Here is a 22,601-nt window from a genome sequence, read left to right as displayed (position 1 = left end):
CTCCAAGTTTACAGAAGTCTTCAGTGCCAAATGAGTCATATATACCATGGCTTCTGAATGAATCAGTGGGAAAGATACCAATCATGATTAGTTATGGCACAGCACCAAGATCAGCTAATGCACATTCCTCACGTTTTGACACACACTTGTCATACTGCAACCACTTCTCTCATACTTTACTATATCTTCCACACTATATTTGCCATACTAACATATATTCAAATATAAGCTGAGATTTTTCAGCCAAAAAAATGGCCCAAAAATGCGAGATCTTGGCTTATATTCAGGCCATCGCCTACTCACCCCCTCCTGGACCTATTGTAGGCCTCGACTCGTGAGAACTCGCAGCAGCCAATCAACCAATGGCCTCAAACGGAGAGGGAGAGCAGAAAGATTGCTCCTGCTCCATGCACCGGCTGGCTACCGGGGACCCAAAAGGTATATGGGGGAGGTGGGAGGGAGTTGTGGATTTCAATTTTGGCAAGCCCAAGAGAAAGAAGGGATTCCTTCTGTCCCGCCCACTGCAAGACTTCCAAGGAGATGGGGGGGGGGGTTGGTTTCAGCTGGGACGGGAGACAGGGGATCCCTACTATCTTGGACCACCGGGTCCCGTGGCAGGCCTGCTGAAGATCTGCAAGGCATCAGGAGGGAGGGAGATGGTACAGGGCAGGGCAGGGCAGTGAGGGAGGGCAGGGGGCAGTGTGCAGAGCCTGGCAGGGCACTTGAATATTAAGCCTCCGTCTTATATTCAAGTCAACCATTTTTCTTCTTTTTTGGGGGGGGGGGAAATGAGGGTCTTGACTTATATTTGGATCGATTTATATTCGAGCATATACAGTATGTCTACCATGCTAGGCTTTATCAAACTGCGCTTACCTTACTATATAAACTGTTATTATTATTACTATTTTTGCCATGTCATGTCATACTAGGTTAGAAATGCTTGCAATACTATCGGATTACCTGGTGTTTTACAAACAACTGTATTAGATTAGATTGTTAAATAAATTATTTATTTATTTATTCAACTTTCTATACAGTTCTCCCAGGGGAGATAAGAACGGTTTACATGCATTTATTCAGGTACTCAAGCAGTTTTTGGGGTGTTTATTGTTTTTGAAGTATTGATGATATCATGGATGTGATGTCACATCTAGCCTCTGATTTCGAGCTGGATGTTGAATTGAGTCAGCCATATTGTATTGCTGTGGTTGGCAGCGTGCGAGAGTTTTATAGTGAGTTCGGTAGTGAGGAGTAGTGGCTCGTGGCCAGCAGGGGGTGCTGTTTATGGGACGATAATGGAATGGATGTCGGAGCATGATAGTGCAGTATTTTTGTGAAGTTTTTCTACAAAAGCGCCAGTTTTTCATATGATTCTGGGTAATTCTAGTTAGAGACAATTCTGTGTCAGTTAAGGACCACGCCCAAATAGAAGCGTACGGAAAAACAGGTGAATAAAAATTTAAATATAATGTAGCTAAGGCCAGAGAAAAATATACTAAGGATTAATATAAGGTAAAGCATAATAATATCTGTTTATGTACTTTGCTGTTGAGCCAAATCATGGTGGAAATCATGATTACATGATTACATGGAATCCAGTTTGGGTTCTCTGCTTGGACACCATCTTGTGCCAGTGAATAGTATTCTGTCTTCTTTGTCCTCTCTGAGTTTTCCCGCTCCCAGCAGCGTGGTGTTAAGTAATACCACATGTATTGTAGACTGGCTAGGAAGATCACGTGTCCTAAACTAAGAGATAAAATGCATTAAGTATGAATGTGTGCAAGGGGCCCCGAATGAACAAAGGAATGATTGATATATGAGAGATATATGAAAGAATGGTGTGTACTTAATTTCTAATATTTTATATATTTTAAACCTGAAGAAATACTAAGGAAAATCCTAAGGTAACATCTGGAAGTAGTTAAGTTAGAATCTGAGATGCTGTATCAGTCTCCCGCATAGGAAGGAGGGCATTGGAAGCCCATGCTTATCACTGTGTGTAACATGAAACTGTCAGCTTTCCTCTTCCAGACTAAAGTTACTGTCAATTTAGGGAGAGGTTGAGAATTTTTCAGCACCATGTTAATAATTGTAGATTCTCTTGAATAATAATGTTAATTCAGAAATCAAATGTACTGTTCTAAACTTTTAAACATGGAAACATGGAGGGATTTATTTTTTCCTTTGTCTAAACTTTTAAGACCACCCATAAAATTGTTATTGGCTATTATGATGATGATGTCACCGAAAAGCCAACAGTATATAATAGAAACTCTGGAGCTAGAAAAACGAGACCGTTAGGAGAAGGCCATCATTTTGGCCACAATAACGATCTCCCATTAGCGCAACGTTAGCAATAATGCTGACGCTTTTGAGCTCATAATGGAAAAATAGAACCAATAATTCAATAAATCTTGGTTATAATTTTTAAAAAACCTTGCGCTGGTGTCATTTTGCATGTATTATTATTTTCAAACCGGAAGCTTTCACAAAGGCGTCGATGACCCTTGCTCAATTGGTGCCGTGACTCGGATCTAATTTGACGCCTTGAAAAAGCTTATAGGTTATTCATAGAAACTCTAGAGATTTCGCATGGTTGTGCAACAAAAGTTAGTCACGTTATCATTAAATGACAGGTTGACTGGCTGCGCAGGAAATGGCGTACATTAGAGACAAAACGGGACCGGAAAACTGGAAAATTGTGAGTATACGCCTGTTTAAAAAAATAAATAAATAAATAAAATTAAAAATAATTAAAAATAATAAAAAAAATTATTTAACAATAAGGAGCATGCTTGTATATATCTGTACATAATTGTATAAATTTGTGGGTAGAGGGGTGTGAAGTTAGTGGAAATTAAATGTTAATGGAAAAAGAAAAAGAAAAAATTAGAAATAAAAGTAACACAGAAAGAATGTAACAGCCCAGTGGAACAGCAAAGGTGGCTTGTAGCTTTTTTAGCTGATGGTCCACATTGCTGGTTCCTCTGTGAAAAGAAAGAAAAAATCCCTTGCAGTGCTGGCATTTTCCCATCTGGCTTTTAAACTGAGCAGTGCCTGTCTAAAAGAAAAAAAAATTTAAGGTAAAAGTGCCCAGTAGAGAGCAGGTCTCCTCTGTGAATGTGAGAAAGCCGGCAAGTTTTTGCTTGTCTGAATTAAGATAATAGAAGTTACTGAGTATGAAGAGAAGACAAAAAATTGTGTCCTTCCCTGCTGTGTGTCTAAGCTTTGTCTCTGAACTAAATTTTTCCTCTCTGTGAAAAAGAAAACTGTCCGTTTTAATCTGACTTTGTGTGGAAAAAAGTTTTCCCTCGCTAGTCACCCCTCCTCCGTCTTCTCCCTCAGTGCATTTTCAGTGCCGTCTGAAGTAAAGTTAACTGGTAGCTATTGTATTGCTAATTTGAAAAGGAAAAATTTTTGTGTTTCTCAGCTTTGTCTTTCTAAACTCCAGTTTCTGTCTCTCTCTGTCTTTTTGCTCTGCCCTAACCTTTTCTCTGGTCTCTGAAAAATAAAGTTAATGGCTTCCCGTTCCATAGCTGGTCAGTCTTCTTTGTGTGAAAGAAAGAGACCCCCACCTTTTTCCTCCCTCGATGCCTTCCACAGAGCTATCACGTGAGCTGGAAGGCGGGCTTTTTGAGTTTCTCCTTTGTTCACTACCAGGCAGAGGGAAGGGGGATGGGGGAGGAAAGAGGACGGGGGAAAATTCCACAGCATGGAGTTTGTCTGCAATTCTATGATTTTTCAAAAACAGGTATCGATCTTTAAAATATGCTTAAATATTAACAAATTGTGGATTTAAACTGTAGTAACTTGCAATGAAATTAATAATGTAAGCAAGGATCCAGAGGGTTTATTGAGAAACTTTACCATTAACAGGGAAATGCATGCTGTTTGGAGTTCCGATCAGCCGGTATGTTGCTGCAAAGTGTCTTGTGAATTGCGAGAATTTAATTCAATTTGTTTCTGATTTAGGAAAACAAAAAGACAGTTGGGAGAGTTTGCATAGCTAAGTGATTCTTGCTGTGTTGAGAACAATAGAGATACCTTTGCTGAACTTTTTTAGTGTTTAGAAGACCATGTGGGTTTGCATCCCAGTAAGAATAAAGAGTGAATTTCACGTATTTTTAAAAGTTGTAAGAGTGTTGAAAGAAAAAGAACGTAGGATCAGAAGGCATCAGAAAGTGATATTTAAACGAGATGGTTTAGGAAAGAAAAAGAAAGTTTTAATGTCTGGCTTTGAATGTACACGAATGTGGAAAGAAAGCTTGTGAAATGTGTTAATTCCCTGATTGTAAGGGATATGCTAAGGTAGGGGAGATGGAAGAAAGAAAGAAAAAACCCTCGATTAGGCTCAAGGATAATTTTGTGCAAAGGAAAAGATTTATTCCAAAAAAACAGATGCCTTGCTTAAAAGAAATATTGTGTTTGTGACAGTGTGCAAAAGAAAAAAGTTTCCTTGCCTTTGTATTTTTATCTCAGGGTTCAAATTAGTCCTGAATATATATTTTTATTCCCCTGAGTGGCTTTTAAAAGTGTGTATTGCCCGGAAAAGCACAGTTACTTACCGTAGCAGGTGTTATCCAGGGACAGCAGGCATTTATTCTCACATGTGGGTGACGTCATCTACGGAGCCCCGATGCGGAAGCATTTTCAAGCAAACTTGATTGAAGATTTAAGTTTGCTCTGCTGCTTCACGCATGCGTGCCTTCCTGCTCCACTAGGGGGCACATCCCCTCGTGGTCTCCAGTTCACTTAACTAGCAAAGAAGCCAACCTCGGGGAGGTGGGCGGGTTGTGAGAATATATGCCTGCTGTCCCTGGATAACACCTGTTACGGTAAGTAACTGTGCTTTATCCCAGGACAAGCAGGCATGATATTCTCACATGTGGGTGACCTCCAAGCTAACTGAAAAGGGATGGAGGGAAGTTGGCAATTTAAACAAATAGATTTCGCAGAACCGATTGGCCGAATCGGCCATCGCTCCTGGACAGTGAGTCCAGACAGTAGTGGGAGGTGAAAGTATGAACCGAAGACCACGTGGCAGCCTTGCAGATTTCCTCGATAGGTGTGGACCTGAGGAACGCTACGGAGGCTGCCATCGCTCGGACCTTGTGTCCCGTTACTCGACCATGCAGCGCGAGACCAGCCTGAGCGTAGCAGAAGGAGATGCAATCGGCCAACCAGTTGGACAAGGTGCGCTTGGAAACTGGGTGACCTAACCGGTTTGGGTCGAAGGACAAAAACAATTGTGGGACTTTCCGGTGTGGCTGAGTGCGTTGGAGGTAGAAGGCCAACGCTCTCTTACAGTCAAGAGTGTGGAGCGCCACCTCACCGGGATGAGAGTGGGGCTTGGGAAAGAACACAGGCAAGACAATGGACTGATTGAGGTGAAAATCAGACACTACTTTAGGCAAGAACTTTGGATGAGTGCAGAGTACCACCTTGTCGTGATGGAATACCGTGAAGGGTGGGTCCGCTACCAGAGCCTGTAACTCACTAACCCGCCGAGCAGAAGTGAGCGCAAGCAGGAAAGTTACCTTCCAAGTGAGGAATTTTGGATGGCATTTGTCTAGGGGCTCAAATGGAGGTTTCATTAGTTGAGCCAGAACCACGTTGAGGTCCCAAACCTCCGGAGGGGGTCTGAGAGGAGGGTGGACATTCAGGAGACCCTTCATGAAGCGAGAGACTAAGGGATGGAGAGAGAGGGCTTTCCCTTCCAGGGGCTGGTGAAAGGCCGCAATCGCACTGAGGTGTACTCGAATGGAGTTGGTCTTTAGGCCGGAGTGAGATAATTGAAGTAAATAGTCAAGGACCAGAGGGACGGGGACCGACACCGGGTCCTGGCTGTGGGAGGAGCACCAGGTTGAGAATCTGGTCCACTTTTGGGAGTAGCAGGTTCTCGTCGAGGTCTTTCTAGAGGCCTCCAATATCTCCTTGACTGATTGAGACACGGGGAGAGAAGTCAGGGGGAAAGAAACCAAGCATTCAGATGAAGAGATTGAAGATTGGGATGTAACAGCGAACCCTGACCCTGTGATAGTAGAGAGGGAAACCGAGGCAGAGGTAGTGGATCTCTGACACTGAGTTGAAGTAGAAGGGAAAACCAAGGCTGGCGTGGCCAGCGAGGAGCAATCAGGATCAGGGTGGCTTGTACTGTTTTCAGGTGGACAAGCGTCCGCAGGATCAGAGGAAATGGTGGAAACGCGTACAGGAACCTTCCCTCCCAGTTGAGGAGGAAGGTGTCGGCCTCGAGCCGGTCCGGGGAGTATATCCGGGAGCAGAAGAGAGGCAGTTTGTGATTGTGGGGGGATGCGAACAGGTCTATTTGAGGTGTCCCCCACTGTTCGAACACCTGTCGTAAGGTCTGAGAGTGCAGTGACCACTCGTGTGGCTGGAGGAGGCGGCTGAGTCTGTCCGCCAGACAGTTTTGTTCTCCTTGTATGTACACCGCTCGAAGGAAGGTGTTGTTGGAGATTGCCCATTTCCAGAGGCGCAGGGCTTCCTGGCAGAGGGGCCAAGACCCTGTTCCCCCTTGTTTGTTTACGTAGTACATTGCTACCTGGTTGTCGGTTCGGATGAGAACTACCCGGTCGTGGAGCAGATGTTGAAAAGCTACAGCTGCGAGTTAGATGGCCCGAAGCTCTAGCACGTTGATGTGGCAGCGACGGTCCTCTGCTGACCACATCCCTTGAGTGCGTAGGCCATCCAGGTGGGCTCCCCAAGCGTACTCCGATGAGTCCGTGGTGAGCACCTTGTTGTGTGGGGGGGCGAGGAAGAGCAAACCTTTGGAAAGATTTGAAGAGTCGGCCCACCAGCGGAGCGATTGTTGCAAGGAAGGAGTCACTGTCACGGGGCGATCGATCGAGTCCCGATCTTGGCGCCATTGAGAGGCCAGGTTCCATTGAGGGATTCTCAGGTGGAGACAGGCGAATGGTGTGATGTGGACGGTGGAGGCCATGTGGCCTAGTAGAGTCATCATCTGTCGAGCTGATACTGAGGGTTGCAGTGAGATCCTTCGACTCAGATTTACTAACACCTCTAGACGTGGAGGGGGGAGGAAGGAATGGAGGCGAACCGTGTCCAGCGTGGCCCCGATGAACTGCAGGGACTGCGAGGGGCTCAGTTGGGATTTTGGGAAGTTTACCTCGAACCCCAGACTCTGTAGGTAGATAATAGTCTGTTGGGTCGCTGAGATAACCCCTTCCCTGGGCGGGGCTTTGATCAGCCAGTCGTCCAGGTAGGGGAATACCTGAAGGCCCTGGGAGCGTAAGGCAGCTGCGACCACCGTTAGGAGAAGGCCAGCATTTTGGCCACAATAACGATCTCCCATTAGCACAACGTTAGCAATAATGCTGACGCTTTTGAGCTCATAATGAAAAAATAGAACCAATAATTCAATAAATCTTGGTTATACTTTTTAAAAAACCTTGCGCTGGTGTCATTTTGCATGTATTATTATTTTCAAACCGGAAGCTTTCACAAAGGCGTCGATGACCCTTGCTCAGTAGGTGTTTAATTTTGGAAGTTGCAGTATGAATGCGTTTTTCGATTCTTACAGACTGCGCACTGTAAAAACACCACCACCCGGGATCTTTTCCTGCCGCTGCCACTTGACAGCTCCATTCAATCATCTCCCGCCGCCGACCTTCTCTATGTCAGAATTGACGTCGGGGGGGAAAGGCTTGTGGGCCAGCGGCGTGCAATTGCTGCACGTGCCTGGCCCTTCCTTGCCTAGAGCTGCGGCAGCAGTGGTGGGGGATGATTGAATGGAGTTGTTGGGTGGCGGCGGCAGCAGGGGTGCAGGCAGGCTTCGGCGCGGGTTGGCTACGGAGGGAGGGAGGAAGTGGGGGAGGGAGGGGGTGGGACAAAGGCTGGAAGGCAGTGAGGGGGAGAAAGCACGAACTCGAGACACAGAAATAAGAAGACTCCAAATTATAAAGAACACTGCAGTGAAGATCATATTTAACGCAAAGAAGTTAGACCATGTTACTTCCCTCCTTTATAAAGGTAGAACATAGAATCACATACAAAATTATTTTACTAACCTTTACAACTAGATAAAATAGTCAACCAGAATTTATCAATAACCTTCTCATTCCCTATAGTTCTTCTAAGACTAAGATCTTCTTCTAAAAATCTGCTATCTGTTCCATCTCTGAAGTTTATCAACACAATGAGGTCTACCATTTTCTCTGTCAGCGCTCCATCTCTTTGGAATAATATTCCAGTCCACTTACTGGAAGAATCAACTCTTCACCATTTTAAAATGAAATTAAAAACATTTCTTTTTCTTAATGCCTTCGAGACCTAAATGCCCTTTTTAGGGCTACATAGTTGTATTCTACTTTTAGATACCCTCCCTTTTGTTCTTTCCCTATATGTTCTCTTTCGTACTTGATAAATTGTAGTTCTATCCTTCTTCCCTATTTGTTCCTGTTTGTTTTTGTATTGTTTTTAAATGTTTTAAATAATGATTATTGTTTTAAAGGATGTATAGTTACCCCATATATGTTTTTAACGTAATGTTCACCACCTAGAAGGCTAATTGGGCGGTTTATAAAATTTTTAAATAAACTTTAAACTTGAAGGAAGGGAGGGGGCACTATCTTGGGACATAGGAGGGATGGAATAGAAAGGGACAATTGTTGGGCCTGAGTGTGTGAGTGAGAGGGAGAGAGATGGTGCACATGGGGAAAGGAAGAGGAAAACTGGGCATAGAGAGGAGTGAGGTAGAGATGCATGGGGAATAGAAGGATGAGAGGGAGAAAAGCAATGTTACTTACCGTAACAGTTGTTATCCAGGGACAGCAGGCAGCTATTCTCACTAGTGGGTGATGTCATCCGACAGAGCCCCGATACGGACATCTTGCAAGCATGTCTTGCTTGAAGAAACTCAGAAGTTTCGAGATGCCCGCACCGCGCATGCGCCAGTGCCTTCCCACCCGATGGTCCGGGCGTGTCTCCTCAGTTCAGGTAGCTAGCAGAGAAGCCAACCCAGGGGAGGTGGGTGGGACGTGAGAATAGCTGCCTGCTGTCCCTGGATAACAACTGTTACGGTAAATAACATTGCTTTATCCCAGGACAAGCAGGCAGGTATTCTCACTAGTGGGTGACCTCCAAGCTAACCTCAATGGGATGGTGGGAGAGTTGGCAACTTAGGAGAACAAATTTTGTAACACTGTTTGGCCAAACTGTCCATCCCTTCTGGAGAAAGTATCCAGACAATAATGAGAGGTGAATGTATGAACCGAGAACCAAGTGGCAGCCTTACAAATCTCCTCAATCGGTGTCGATCTGAGGAAGGCTACAGAGGCTGCCATTGCTCTGACCTTATGGGCTGTGACCTTACAGGGAAGGGGTAATCCAGCCTGGGCATAGCAGAAAGAGATACAAGCTGCCATCCAGTTGGAGATGGTGCGCTTCGATACAGGTCGTCCCAACTTGTTTGGATCAAAGGAGACGAAAAGTTGAGGACTAGTTCTGTGTGGTTTGGTGCGATCCAAGTAGAAAGCCAAAGCACGTTTACAGTCCAGAGTGTGACGAGCTGATTCTCCAGGATGAGAATGAGGCTTTGGAAAAAAACACTGGAAGCACAATGGATTGGTTGAGATGAAATTCAGAGACCACTTTAGACAGGAATTTCGGATGAGTGCGGAGGACCACCTTGTCATGATGGAAGACTGTAAAAGGCGGGTCCGCCACTAAGGCCTGAAGCTCACTGACCCTGCGAGCAGACGTGAGGGCCACTAGAAAAACCACTTTCCAAGTGAGAAACTTCAGCGGAGCCTTGTTGAGAGGCTCAAATGGAGGTTTCATAAGCTGAGAAAGGACAACATTGAGATCCCAAACCACCGGAGGCGGTTTGAGAGAAGGATTGACATGAAAAAGTCCTTTCATAAATCTGGAAACCACAGGATGAGAAGAGAGAGGTTTCCCTTGTAGAGGCTGATGGAAAGCCGCAATAGCACTCAGGTGGACTCGTATAGATGTAGACTTGAGACCAGACTGAGACAGGTGTAGAAGATAGTCCAATACAGAGGATAGGGAGACTCGCTGAGGCTCCTTGGAATTGGAAACACACCAGGAAGAAAATCTAGTCCACTTCTGGGAGTAGCATTGACGAGTAGCAGGCTTCCGGGAAGCCTCTAAGACATCCCTCACTGCCTGGGAAAACTGGAGAGGAGTTACGTTGAGAGGAACCAAGCTGTCAGGTGGAGAGACTGCAGATTGGGATGAAGCAGAGACCCCTGATGCTGAATAAGCAGTGAAGGAAACACTGGAAGTAGGCACGGTTCCCTGCTGCTGAGTTGAAGTAGAAGGGAGAACCAAGGTTGTCTGGGCCACCGAGGAGCTATCAGAATCATGGTGGCATGGTCGGACTTCAGCTTGACCAGAGTTTTTTGAATGAGAGGAAATGGAGGAAACGCATACAGAAAGCGATTCCCCCAATCCAGCAGAAAAGCATCTGCCTCGAGGCGATGAGGATCGTAGATCCTGGAGCAAAATTGAGGCAGCTTGAAATTGTGGGGAGCCGCAAAGAGGTCTATCTGAGGCGTCCCCCCACTGAGCGAAGATCTGATGAAGGGTCTTGGAATGGAGTGTCCATTCGTGAGGCTGGAGAAGACGACTCAGGTTGTCCGCCAAGACATTGTCCTTCCCCTGAATGTAGACAGCTCTGAGGAAGGCGTTGTGGCGAATCGCCCAATCCCAGACTCTGAGAGCTTCCTGGCAGAGGGAGGCAGAGCCCGTGCCCCCCTGCTTGTTGACATAATACATGGCGACCTGATTGTCAGTGTGAATGAGGACCACTATGTCGTGAAGCAGATGTTGAAAAGCTTGAAGAGCATTGAAGATGGCTCTGAGCTCCAGAAGATTGATTTGATGGAGTCGGTCCGCACTGGTCCAGAATCCCTGAGTGCGAAGACCATCCAGATGAGCTCCCCAGGCATAGGTCGAGGAATCGGTTGTGAGAACCTTCTGGTGGGGAGGAGTGTGAAACAGCAAACCTCTGGATAGATTCGAAGAGGTCATCCACCAAAGTAGAGACTTCCGAAGAGCAGGAGTGACGATGATGTGTCGAGACAACGGATCTGACACCTGAGTCCATTGAGATGCCAGGAATTCTGAGATTGAGCCTGGCAAACGGCGTCACATGAACTGTAGAGGCCATGTGGCCCAGGAGGACCATCATGTGTCTCGCTGAGATGGACTGGCGAGAAGACACAGACTGGCAGAGATGAAGAAGAGCATCCATGCGCTGAGGAGGAAGGAACGCTCTGAGGCGAATGGTATCCAGGACCGCCCCGATGAAGGGGAGAGACTGGGTAAGTTGTAGATGAGATTTGAGAAAGTTGATCTCGAATCCCAAACTCTGCAGGAACAGAATCGTGGACAGGGTCGCCGAGATGACCCCTGAGGCCGAGGGAGCCTTGATCAGCCAGTCGTCGAGGTAGGGAAATACCTGAAGCCCTTGGTTCCGGAGTGCCGCGGCCACCACCACCAGACACTTCGTGAAGATTCTGGGGGACGAAGACAGGCCGAACGGAAGCACTCGATATTGTAGATGGAGGTGTCCCACCCGAAATCTGAGGAACTTGCGAGAGGCCGGATGAATGGGAATGTGAGTGTAGGCCTCCTTGAGATCCAGAGAGCATAACCAGTCGTTCTGCTCGAGGAGGGGGTAGAGAGACGCGAGTGTCAGCATTCGAAACCTCTCTTTGACTAGGAATTTGTTGAGGACCCTGAGGTCCAAAATGGGTCGCAGGTCGCCCGTCTTCTTCGGAACAAGGAAGCACCGGGAGTAAAACCCCTGGTTCAGTTGGTCCGTCGGGACCAGCTCTATGGCACGAAGCCGGAGCAAAGCCTGAGCTTCCTGAAGAAGAAGAGCGGTCTGAGTCAAGTTGGAAGGATACTCTCTTGGAGGGTGGTCCGGAGGGACCCGATGGAAATGAAGAGAGTATCCTTCCCTGATTTTAGTAAGGACCCAGAGGTCGGTTGTTATGGCCTCCCAGCGATGATAAAAATGATGGAGGCGCCCTCCGATGGGAAAAACAGGGGTAGGCAGAACGAGGTTGGTTATGCCCTCGACGAGACAGTCAAAAAGGCTGAGTGGCCTTAGGGACAGCAGGCGACTTAGACTTAGGCTGACCCTTCTGAGGAGGCTGACGCTTCGCCGGTTGCCTCGCAGGTGGAGCTTGCCTCGGCTGGTAACGCCGCTGATAGATCAACGGCGGACGAGAAGGTCGAGACTGCTGAGGCTTAGGCTTCGGCCTAAGAATGGATTGGAAGGACTTTTCATGATCAGACAACTTCTTCGTGATAGTCTCGATGGATTCGTCAAAAAGATCCGCCCCAGCACACGGGACGTTCGCCAGGCGGTCCTGAAGATTGGGGTCCATATGAATGGTCCGCAACCAGGCCAAACGACGCATCGCTACCGAGCAGGCCGCCGCTCGGGCAGAGAGCTCGAACGCATCATAGGCAGATTGCATCAACTGAAGCCGAAGTTGGGACAGCGAAGCAACCACTTCCTCAAACTCAAACCGAGCCTGGGACTCGATGTATGGTGTGAATTTCCGAAGCACAGGCAGAAAAAATTCCAAGTAGGCTGCAAAGTGGAAATTGTAATTCAGGACTCGGGACGTCATCATAGAATTCTGATAGATGCGTCGACCAAACTTATCCATGGTTCTGCCCTCGCGGCCCGGAGGCACCGAAGCATAGACCTGGCCAGGATGAGACCGCTTGAGCGAGGATTCGACCAGGAGGGACTGGTGAGAAAGCTGAGGACCCTCGAAGCCCTTATGATGCACCGTGCAGTACCGAGCATCGAATTTTCCAGGGTCCGCAGGGATAGAGTAAGGAGACTCAAAGCACCTCATGAAGGTCTGGTCGAGGAGCTTGTGCAGAGGAAGGCGCAAGGACTCGGCCGGAGGACGAGGCAAGTGCATGGTATCGAGGTACTCCTTGGAGTATCGAGACCCAGCATCGAGGGTAATGTCCATGTCATCCGCCATCTGTCTGAGGAATGAGGCAAAAGACAGTTGGTCCGCCGTCGCTGGTCTACGAGAAGGACTAGAAGAAGACGAGGCTTCGGGCTCCATAGAGGCCTGTGAGCAACAGGGCGAGTAGAAAACCTCGGGGTCCTCGAACTCCGGGCCCGGAGGAGGAGACCCAGTCGAAGCAGCATACCCCATCCGAGGCAATTTCTTCTGAGGCGAGACGTCGAGAGGAATGCCTCGAAGAGTGTCTGGATCGATGCCCCTCTCGATGCCTGGAAGGGGATCGAGCCCTTCTGTGAGAAACCTGGTCAGACGCCTCCAAGGAGCAGATCGGACTCGATGTCGACGATCGCAGAGGCGGAAGTCGATGCCTCCCTCGACGACGCCCAAGCTTGATAGGGGGTTCGGAAGAACTCGTCCTGCTTCCTGCTATGCCCAGGGCTGGGAGGCCTCGAAGGTGGACGCCACACTGAGTCATGGGGCGGGGTAACAGGCTCCAATGGAGGCAAATCGCTAAACGAGGCTTTCCTCGAGGGGATAGGCTCCAAGGGGGGCATATCACTAAGGGAGGCCTTCCTCGAGGGGATCGGTTCCAAAGGAGGCATAGCACTAACCGAAGACCTCCTCGAGGACCCGGACACCGCTCGCCGCTCCTCCTTGCCAAGCAACGAGGTCGTGCCGCGCGGCAGAGGAGTAGGGGGCGGTCCGCCCTTCGGAACTGGAACCGGGAGGTCACCCTGGATCGAGGCAATTAGCCGGGGTCCCATGGTTTGCATGAGTTCCACAAACTGAGCCTCCAGAAGGGACTTCAACGAAGCCGATATGGAGGGATCCGCACCAAAAGGGAGCCCTTCCGCACGGTCTCCGCGTGCTTCTGCTTGCCAGCCTTCGGCACTTTAAGCACCACCGGTGGAACTGTAGGTGTCGATACCTGCTCCGAGGAGACGGAGGAAGGCACCGGCGCCAAAGTCGAGGCCGAAACCGGCGTGAACGATGCCGGTTTCAGGAGGCCCGAAGCAGCCGTGGAGGCAGCGGGCTTCGCCGATGGAGTTGAAGCACCAGTCGAAGTCGATGTCGAAGCTGAAGGATCCAACGAAGCTTCCATCTTGAACATGGATTCCCACAGCAAACAGCGGCGCTTAAACGCTCTCGCCGTCAAAGTGGAGCAAGGCCGGCACGATCTCGGGAAGTGATCCAGTCCCAGACACTGTAAGCAGCGTCGATGAGGGTCCGTGAGCGAAATCGCGCGCTGGCACTTGCTACACTTTTTAAAACCGGTAATCGGCCGGGACATAGGCCGGAAAAGCTCCGCCGCAAGGTCGAAGGCGCGGGGCCCCAGCCATGCGGCCGACCCGGTGTCAGAAGAAAAATTTTTTTTTTTTTTTTTGAAAAAAGAAATCAAAGAAAGAAACAAATGCACAGGAGAGCCAAAAGAACTCAACCCGCGGCAAAACAGAAGGCAAAAACGAAATTCAATGGGCGCGAAATTGAAGATAGACTTCTCAGCTCCGCGGAAGAAAAAGAACTGAGGAGACACGCCTGGACCATCGGGCGGGAAGGCACTGGCGCATGCGCGGTGCGGGCATCTCGAAACTTCTGAGTTTCTTCAAGCAAGACATGCTTGCAAGATGTCCGTATCGGGGCTCTGTCGGATGACATCACCCACTAGTGAGAATACCTGCCTGCTTGTCCTGGGATAATGTTGGATATGGTGGTGGAGAGGGAACAAAGGGATAGATTGAAGAGGTTGCAAGGGGGAGGAATGTTGGGCATAGTGATGGAGGGAGAGATGTGGCATGGTGTTGGAGAGGGTTGATAGGAGAAATGAGCAAGACACTGGTGGGCAATGGCAAAAAATGCTGCATATGATTTGAGGAAGGAGAGAAAGGAAGAAAAGTTGGACTCATGGAGGGACAGAGAAAGATGTTGATTGGGGAATGGAACAAGGTCTGGAGGAGAGGAAGCATGCAGGAGGCAGAAAGAAAAATATTGGATGCACAGTCGGAAAGAAGTGCAACCAGAGACTCATTAAAATCACCAGACAACAAAGGTAGGAAAAATGATTTTAATTTCAATTTAATGATCAAAATGTGTCAGTTTTGAGAATTTATATCTGCTGTCTATATTTTGCACTATACAGTATTTGTCTATTTTTCTAAAGTTGTTATTGAGGTGACATTGCATATTTTAAAGTCATCTGCCTTGATCTCTTTGAAAAATCCCAAATATAAATAATTAACATTTTCTCTGCGTATAGTGTGCTTTGTGTTTTTCTGTTGGTAGATCATTTTGACTTGGTCATTTTAAAAGTAGCTTGCAAGCCCCCCCAAAAAGTGTGAGCATTGTAATATTGAGGATTTTGAATTTAGTAAAGATTTTTGCTTAAGTTTGATGGTGGGGAGTGGACAGATGATGACACAGATGAACCACAAGATGGGAATCTGAAATAAAGCACAGTTACTTACCGTAACAGGTGTTATCCAGGGACAGCAGGCAGATATTCTTGACTGATGGGTGACGGCACCGACGGAGCCCCGGTACGGACAATTTTAGAGTGATTGCACTCTAAGAACTTTAGAAAGTTCTAGCTAGGCCGCACCGCGCGTGCGCGAGTGCCTTCCCGCCCGACGGAGGCGCGCGGTCCCCAGTTAGGATAAGCCAGCTAAGAAGCCAACCCGGGGAGGTGGGAGGGACGCAAGAATATCTGCCTGCTGTCCCTGGATAACACCTGTTACGGTAAGTAACTGTGCTTTATCCCAGGACAAGCAGGCAGCATATTCTTGACTGATGGGTGACCTCCAAGCTAACAAAAAGAGGGATGGAGGGAAGGTTGGCCATTAGGAAAACAAATTTTGTAAAACAGATTGGCCGAAGTGTCCATCCCGTCTGGAGAATGCATCCAGACAATAGTGAGATGTAAAAGTATGAACTGAGGACCAAGTAGCAGCTTTGCAGATTTCCTCAATGGAAGTTGAACGGAGGAAAGCTACAGATGCTGCCATAGCTCTAATCTTGTGGCCCGTGACAGAACCTTCCAGTGTCAGGCCCGACTGAGCATAACAGAATGAAACGCAAGCAGCAAGCCAATTGGACAGGGTGCGTTTAGATACAGGATGACCCAACTTGTTAGGATCAAAAGACAAAAACAGTTGAGGAGATGTTCTGTGAGGTTTGGTGCGATCAAGATAGTAAGCCAGAGCACGTTTACAATCCAAGGTGTGCAAAGCCTGTTCACCTGGATTAGAATGAGGCTTTGGGAAAAAAACAGGTAGAACGATGGACTGGTTAAGATGAAACTCAGACACAACCTTAGGAAGGAATTTTGGATGTGTACGGAGGACGACCTTATCATGGTGAAAAACAGTGAAAGGTGGATCAGCCACCAGTGCATGGAGCTCACTGACCCTCCTGGCAGAAGTGAGAGCTATAAGAAAGACCACTTTCCAAGTTAGAAATTTAAAATGCGTTGTGGCCAAAGGCTCGAAAGGAGGCTTCATTAACGCAGAAAGAACCACATTAAGATCCCATACAACAGGAGGGGCCTTAAGAGGTGGCTTCACATTGAAAAGGCCCTTCATGAACCTTGAAACCAAGGGATGAGCTGAGAGGGGTTTTCCATGAATCGGCTCATGAAAAGCTGCAATAGCACTAAGGTGAACTCTTATCGAAGAGGATTTAAGACCAGAGTCAGATAAGGACAAAAGATAGTCCAACACCAGTCCCACTGCTGTAGACATGGGATTTTGGTGATGTAAAACGCACCAGGAAGAAAACCGAGACCACTTTTGTTGGTAACATTGAAGAGTAGACGGTTTCCTGGAGGCATCAATAATAGAACGGACAGGCTGAGAAAGGAGAGAGTGAGCAGAAGTCAGCCCGAGAGATACCAAGCTGTCAGGTGCAGAGACTGTAAGCTGGGATGAAGTAGAGTTTGCTGATGCTGTGTAAGTAGTGAAGGAAACAGTGGAAGAGGTATGGGTTCCTTGGAACTGAGTTGAAGCAGAAGGGAAAACCAATGCTGTCTGGGCCACCGTGGAACGATGAGAATCATGGTGGCTTGTTCCCTCTTGAGCTTGAATAATGTGCGCAGCATGAGTGGAAGAGGAGGAAATGCATAAAGGAAGAGATTGGTCCAATCCAGGAGAAATGCATCGGGTTCCAGACGGTGAGGAGAGTAAAGTCTGGAGCAAAACAGGGGCAGTTGATGGTTGTGGGGAGCTGCAAAAAGATCCACTTGAGGTGTGCCCCATTGAGAGAAAATGGACTGGAGAGTCGAAGGGTCGAGAGTCCATTCGTGAGGTTGAAGAATTCTGCTGAGCTTGTCTGCTAAGCAATTCTGTTCCCCTTGGATGTAGACTGCCTTCAGGAATAGGTGACGAGCAGTCGCCCAGGTCCAAATCCTTTGAGCTTCCTGACACAAGAGGCGGGATCCCGTCCCTCCCTGTTTGTTGATGTAGTACATTGCAACTTGGTTGTCTGTGCAAATGAGCAGTACCTGAGGAAAAAGAAGATGTTGAAAAGCCTTGAGGGCGTAAAACATCGCTCTGAGTTCCAGGAAATTGATGTGGTGTCTCTTTTCCTGGGCAGTCCAAAACCCCTGAGTTTGGAACTCGTTCAAGTGAGCTCCCCATGCATAGGGGGAGGAATCCGTGGTGATGACCAGTTGATGAGGAGGTAGATGGAACAGCAGACCTCTGGATAGATTTGAAGATGTCAACCACCAAAGAAGCGACTGCCGAAGAGACGAGGTCACAGATATGAGTTGTGAGCAAGGATCCGTCGCTTGAGACCACTGGTTCGCTAAGGTCCATTGAGGAGTACGTAGGTGGAGACGTGCGAAGGGAGTGACATGCACTGTGGAGGCCATGTGGCCTAAGAGTATCATCATGTGGTTTGCAGAGATGGATGTTTGCTGCAACACCCTTTGACAGAGATATAGTATGTTGTGAAGGCGATTTGTTGGAAGAAATGCCCTCATCTGAAGTGTGTCCAGAATGGCTCCAATGAATTGAAGTCGTTGGGTTGGAATTAGATGCGACTTGGGTCGATTGATTTCGAACCCTAACATTTGAAGGAGAAGAATAGTCTGATTGGTGGCAAACTGAACGGCCAGAGGAGAATGAGCCTTGATGAGCCAGTCGTCCAGATAAGGGAAGACTTGAAAGTTGTGGGAACGGAGATAAGCTGCGACCACAATCAGACATTTGGTGAATACCCTGGGGGAGGAGGCTAGGCCGAAGGGTAACACCTTGTATTGGTAATGATGTTGGTTGACAAGGAAGCGGAGATATTGTCTGGACGTCAGATGAATCGGGATGTGAGTGTACGCCTCCTTGAGATCGAGGGAACATAGCCAGTCTCCCTGAGAGAGAAGAGGGTAAAGGGTGGCAAGAGATAACATCTTGAACTTCTCCTTGACCAGACATTTGTTGAGATCCCTGAGATCTAATATTGGTCTGAGATCTCCGGTCTTTTTGGGTACCAGAAAGTACCGGGAATAAAATCCTAGGCCTTGCTGATCTTGAGGAACTGGTTCGATAGCATTGAGAAGAAGGAGGGATTGAACCTCCTGAGCGAGGAGGAGGGACTGAGCCTTGTTGGAAGCAGACTCTTTTGGCAGACCTAATGGTGGAGGAGTCTGAAAGTTTAGGGAGTAGCCGTGGGCGATGATAGCAAGTACCCACTGGTCGGAGGTGATTGCTTCCCAGCGAGAAAGAAAAACATGGAGTCGACCTCCTATTGGTTGAGGAAGAAGACAGGAGGGAGGAAGACTGGCAATGCCCTGGAGAAGAGAGTCAAAAGGGCTGTGTCGGCTTAGGTTGAGGAGCAGGCTTTACAGTAGGCTGTTGTTGCTGACGGGCCTGTTGCTGTTGTTGACGCTGTCTGCGAGGTTGAGGAGGATGAGGCTGAGCCGGTCGAGCAGAAAACCTCCGTTGATATGAAGATTGTTGCCTGAATGGGCGAGGAGGAGGAGGTTTCTTCTTGTTTTTCAACAAGGTGTCCCACCTAGTTTCATGTGCAGAGAGCTTTTGCGTGGTGGTATCCATGGACTCCCCAAACAGCTCATCCCCTAGGCAGGGCGCATTGGCAAGCCGGTCCTGGTGGTTAACATCCAGGTCTGAGACCCGTAGCCATGCCAACCTTCTCATTGCCACAGACATAGCAGTAGCCCGTGATGTCAGTTCAAAAGTATCATAAATTGAATGGACCATAAACTTTCTGAGTTGCAAAAGATTAGAGGTACATTGCTGAAAAGCAGGAAGTTTACGGTCCGGAATATACTTTTGAAAAGAGGTCACCTGTTGAATGAGATGTTTCAGGTAAAAAGAGAAGTGGAATGCGTAATTACCTGAACGGTTGGCCAACATCGCATTTTGGTAAAGGCGTTTCCCAAATTTATCCATGGCCTTTCTTTCTCTGCCAGGAGGGACAGAGGCGTAAACACTAGCTCCTGCAGATTTCTTCAGGGTTGACTCTACCAGCAGAGATTCATGGGGAAGTTGGTGTTTGTCAAATCCTGGAGATTCCAATTTTCTTGGGGCTCCTGGGATCGTCAAAGGAGTTTCCAGATTCTTATAAAAAGTTTCCCTCAAGATGTCATGGAGGGGTAACTTCAAAAACTCTTTAGGAGGTTGGTCAAAATCCAAAGCATCCAGAAATGCCTTGGATTTTTTAGAGTCAAACTCTAAAGGGATAGAAAGGGTGTCTGACATCTCCTTTAAAAATTTGGTGAAGGAGGAGTGCTCTGGCTTAGCAGCAGGATCCTGCACCGATGGATCATCCTCATCAGATGAATAATCTTCCTCGGTACCGAGGGGATCATCCGAGTCATCCCACAAGTCAGGGTCCCGTACCGATTGGAAACGGCCCTGGGAAAGTGGAGTAGATGTTTCAGTATGCTTAGTCTTGCGTACCGATTTCCCTGAACGGGTGGAGACGGTACCTGGGGAGTGTAGTACGGTACGGGGTTCAGAGAACGGTACCGGGTCAGAAATCGTAGGAGTAGTACGCCGCTTCGGTTCCGCTGACAGAACAGGCATGGATAGAGATTTGTGCGGTGCCGATAAAGTCGATGTCGATAAAAGAGGCTGATCGACAGTCGGCACCGAAGGCTCACTAGGTACCGACACTGGAAGGTTCGGAGTCAACAGAGCCGGGAGCAAGTGTTGGAGTTGCTCCTTAAGCTGGACCTGGAGGATAGAGGCAATGCGCTCATCCAACGTTGGTCCCGATGGCACCGGTACCGGTTTTTTCTTGCTCGGTACCTTCGGTGCCGCTCAACGTTCGGGTGAAGTCGATGTCGATGACGAGGCAGTGACTTCAATGGGAGCGGAGCGCTTACGGGGCCGGCGCTCAGTCTGCAGGACTTGGCTCACTGCATGCTCGACTGGCGGGCCTAGAACAGTAGGGGAAGGCTTCTTAGCCGGCTTACCTACAGGAGTCGACACCGGCGATGCATCTTGCGGTGCCGAGACAGTCGGAGTCGATTTGGAGGAAGTCGTCGACGTCGATACCGGTGTAACTTCCATAGCGGTACCGAAAAGGATCCGCTGTTGAATTTGACGATTTTTTAATGTTCTTTTTTGTAAAGAACTACAGCGGGTGCAGGTTTCAGCCCTATGGTCCAGACCCAGACACTGGAGGCACCACTTGTGCGGGTCGGAGAGGGATATAGGGCGCGCACACCGCTGACACTTTTTGAAACCCAGTGACGGGGGCATGAAGGGAAAAACTGCTGTAGCAAAATCGAAGCCCGAGGCTTCGATGGTGCCAACAGGCCCCGCCGGGGCAGATCAAAAAAAATGAAAAATAAAACAATCTTTTTTTTTTTTTTTTTTTTTTACAAACGATAATAAAAAAAGAAGGAAAATAAAATATGAAGAGAAAAATACGCACGAGCGGGAAGGCAAGTGATAAGAAAAAATCTTCCAACAGCCGTTGGAAACACGCGTCTTCTTAGCTCCGCGGAATTAAGAAAACTGGGTACCGCGCGCCTCCGTCGGGCGGGAAGGCACTCGCGCACGCGCGGTGCGGCCTAGCTAGAACTTTCTAAAGTTCTTAGAGTGCAATCACTCTAAAATTGTCCGTACCGGGGCTCCGTCGATGCCGTCACCCATCAGTCAAGAATATGCTGCCTGCTTGTCCTGGGATAACTGTGTGTTATAAGAGATCCTATGATCTAAAACACTTTAATGTACAATGCTACCACCCCTTCAAAAAAAAGATTTAAATGATAAATGTTAATATGTTTTACCATGCTTGGTTAACTATGTTTTGCCTTCTTTGTCAGACAATGTTCTGCCATGCTATGTTTTACATTACATTGCATAAATACGCTTGATTGTGTATACACAATACATGTAAACTTGTAACCCATTCTGAGTTCTTCTGAAGGACGGATATAAAACCAAACAAATAATAACACTTCATCATGGAAAAGCATCATTCTTTACAGAAGACCTACAAAATGTAGGTAGTATGATTTTTGTTCCTTAGTCCATCCCTCTCACCTCTTTCCTTCAATTTACTGGATTTCTCTGCAATTAGACATACAGGTGGAGTGCAACCAATTCAAAAATCACATTAAGGCCTCAGAAACCTGAACCACCAAATTCCTCAGAGACTGAAAAGGGAGACCTAAATTGTATTTATATAATATCAAGGAAGGCCAATGAACAGTGCTAAACTAAAGACATTGCTGCAAAATAAACTTGGAAGTATACCACCCACTTGGCTGACAGCTTCTGCATATCCAGCTGCTTGTGGATTATACACCCAAAACATTCCCTGGATATCTGTAGTATCTCAGCAATTGTTTTAGTCGATATTCGTCAATTTGCCCAAATCAGGTCAAGGACAGTCAACAATTTCAGGGACTGACACTGTTTGAGGTCTCCCAGACCTTGCTGCATCTTCAGTCTTGAAATCTCCACACTGAAAAATTTGCACACCAATTCTTCACTGTGGAGTATGCTGGGTATTTGTCACTCAATGTTTGCTTCATAGATTCAAGGATTTCCTTTGGGAGTTTCTTCTGCAGTAAAAGGAGCTTCACAATGGCTCGGAATTCCACACTTGAAAATTCTACACATTTCGTTGACATGGTTCAACCAATGATCTGAAACAATGTCAAAACATAGCATTATGATTCTGCAGATTGGCACTTTGCAAAATAAAATAACACTTTTCGGTTATAAAGGCAGATTAATGTTCAGGATTTAGAAAGTTGGTTGGGCTGAGGTCTTTTGAGCACCTCCTCATACACACAAGTACTTTCTCGGTTCCTGTTTCTGGCTCACAAAGACTTTGTACCTGGGACGAGGCAGGCTCAATCTATGGACCAGGTGAAGCCCTGGGTCATGATGATAAAGAGTGCCAAAATCACAGTCCTATCTTCCTTCATACGTCCAGTGAGATAGATGCTGAACTGAGATTTTGGCGCCCTTTCTTATCAGTGCCCTGAGCCAGTTCCTCACCTGGTACAGCAGGAGGGGAAGAAAATACCACACCACAAATGGGGAGGAGGAAAGAGATACCAAATTTTAAGAACTGAGGGGGAGGGGGGGACGACATGCTAAAGATAGCCCATGGCACCAC

General features: G+C 47.6%; 1 protein-coding gene across 7 annotated transcripts in view; it reads right to left on the bottom strand.

Annotated features, from left to right (window-relative positions):
* The window catches only part of ASAP1 (ArfGAP with SH3 domain, ankyrin repeat and PH domain 1), a 558,081-nt gene that overhangs the window by 442,139 nt on the left and 93,341 nt on the right, over positions 1 to 22,601 (bottom strand). The window lies entirely within an intron of this gene.

Source organism: Geotrypetes seraphini, chromosome 2, assembly GCF_902459505.1.
Source record: "Geotrypetes seraphini chromosome 2, aGeoSer1.1, whole genome shotgun sequence".
In the NCBI taxonomy this organism is placed as follows: domain Eukaryota; kingdom Metazoa; phylum Chordata; class Amphibia; order Gymnophiona; family Dermophiidae; genus Geotrypetes; species Geotrypetes seraphini.
The sequence above is the reverse complement of the archived record's forward strand: the minus strand, read 5'-3'. Positions and strand labels throughout refer to the sequence as shown.